We start from the raw sequence: 2,190 nt of genomic DNA, 5'->3' as shown, positions 1-2,190 counted from the left end.
CCAATCATGCTCAACAGATTCATGGCCCACCACATGTGACCATTTCGATGCAGCATTAGTGAGCACAGCAAGTGGTTGGGTGAGGGAATGCACAGCGCTGTATCTGTACATTGAAACAAGAGACATGCGGATGCAACACACATACACCTCCGTGATTACAGATGTTTATGTCTGTAGGTTTGAAGGCAAAGTTTGGCTGACTGGGCCAGAGTATTGTACACTTAAGTTGACAGAGGGATGTACTGGTCCAGGATCCTCACATAAGTGCTTGCCACTGACGTCACCATCACTGCATGAATGGTCAACATCATCTCTGCCCAATATGATGACTCTGCTTTTAAAGTTGCTCAGGCTTTCAACGTCTGTCACGTCAACTCCAGTCTGGAATATCTCCCTTTTATTGTGCGTGATCTTGTCCTGCATAAAGACAAATAGAGAGGGTGTAAACAAGATGCATGGCAGGGCAGATGAGAAGGATAGCTGGCATTTGGGGTAGTTAGTGGAACCTTGGAAGAAATGAGGGTGAGATGAACTGAGGGGATGGGGCCAGATGGAGCTGTGAGAGTGTATGAGCCAGTGAGTGGTGATGTGCATGAGCTGGCAGTGAGTGAGATCCCTGTGGATGCGTTATGGGCGTGAGAGTGTGTGAGTTGAGGGATGAGATGGTTGATTTTCCCTGGCGGAAAGATGAGATCATTCATACTATTTTGGCACTGATCTATTCAGGGCAGCGTTTGCACTCACCACTGCTGCCATCGCCTCCCAAGCTGGATTTGTCACGTAACCCTTCCTGTGGCCAGAACAGTAGTACAGGATATAGTGGTGGGCCTCTGTGGCATGCAGCAGCCGCTCAAGTGAAGCAGCACTAAACCTGGGGGCAGTATTTTTCTTTGAATTTGAGGCCATCTCTTCAGTGAGGCACTCCTGCACTGCAAGCATTGAGAAGCGTGTGTGCTGTGTCCTTTTAAATATAGCGCCCACATAGAGAAAACGGTGAGCATGTTGAGGCCCAACACACCAGAGGCCGCCGACGGTGATCTGGTGGGTTTCACAGAATGCATAATTAATGAGGTGGGCCTAGGTGATATGGTTCAAAAACCCACCATTGCCTGAGTCTAGAAGAACTTGGCATTATACGCCCAGTACAACTTGCTGAATGGGCTGCACTAGTAGTCCCAGTTTTAAAATCTGACAATTCAGTCCAACTATATGGGGATTATTATAAATTGATGGTCAACAGATCCTCCTGCTTAGACAGATACTGCCCACTCAAAGCTCAAGAGCCAGTTATCTGGACAATGAAGATCCTGGCTCGGACATGGAGACAGAAGTGGCAGACACCCAGCCAGAGGTTGCCACCGAGAAGAAGCCCCTTTGCAGAAGAGGCATTTGCCTAATATCGCTTCTCGGCCTTTTGGCTAAGATCAAGTGTAGTATGGATTGGATGCTGCACTTGGTTGAGGTCATTAGGTTATATTGAAGCTTCATATGTTTCATATGAAGCAATTTTTAAAAGCGGTATCTTGGCCTTTTGGCTAAGATGCAGATGAGCTCAAGTCTTGGAGGAGGTATTGCTTTCCCTCCTCCAATCAGCTTGGCTCATGTAGATCAGGCCCAGGATAGGGTAATTTGGTTGCTTGCCCTGTCTTGTCAGCCTGGATCGGAAATGTCTCAACTTGTTGAGACTCTGAATTGGATTTGATTTGATTGAATTGGAAAAGTACAAAAAAAAATTGCCTATCTGTTACACACACCCTGACCAGACCCTACAAGCGATGGAGATGAGGCCACAGGCAAAGAAATTGAGAAGGCACCATCGTCATGGGAGTAAGGGGGAATGTTCAGACACAAGGGGCGGGGGCGGGGGCGGGGGCGGGGGCGGGGGGGGGGGGGGGGGGGGGGGGGGGGGGGGGGGGGGGGGGGGGGGGGGGGGGGGGGGGGGGGGGGGGGGGGGGGGGGCGGGGGGGGGGGGGGGGGCGGGGGGGGGGGGGGCGGCGGTGTGGTGTGTGTGTGTGTGAAATCCCCACGATGTCCATGGGGCCTGCTGAAATATAGTCCCAAACAGGGACTGGTGTGTGTACACCATGGTAGTGGTTTTACTTTGCATTCTTTAATAAACTATGTTCCTTTCCGGTCAGGCATCCTGAGTCATTACAGTCTACCTCAATGCAAATTTCCCAAATTATCCCC

The 2,190-nt window shown here is 50.5% G+C and overlaps 1 pseudogene; it reads left to right on the top strand.

Annotated features, from left to right (window-relative positions):
- The first annotated feature begins 1,398 nt into the window (after positions 1-1,398).
- Positions 1,399-1,602, top strand: LOC144496220 (U2 spliceosomal RNA; annotated as a pseudogene).
- The last annotated feature ends 588 nt before the right edge of the window (positions 1,603-2,190 follow it).

The sequence above is a fragment of the Mustelus asterias genome, chromosome 7 (genome assembly GCF_964213995.1).
Source record: "Mustelus asterias chromosome 7, sMusAst1.hap1.1, whole genome shotgun sequence".
Taxonomy (NCBI): domain Eukaryota; kingdom Metazoa; phylum Chordata; class Chondrichthyes; order Carcharhiniformes; family Triakidae; genus Mustelus; species Mustelus asterias.
The sequence above is the reverse complement of the archived record's forward strand: the minus strand, read 5'-3'. Positions and strand labels throughout refer to the sequence as shown.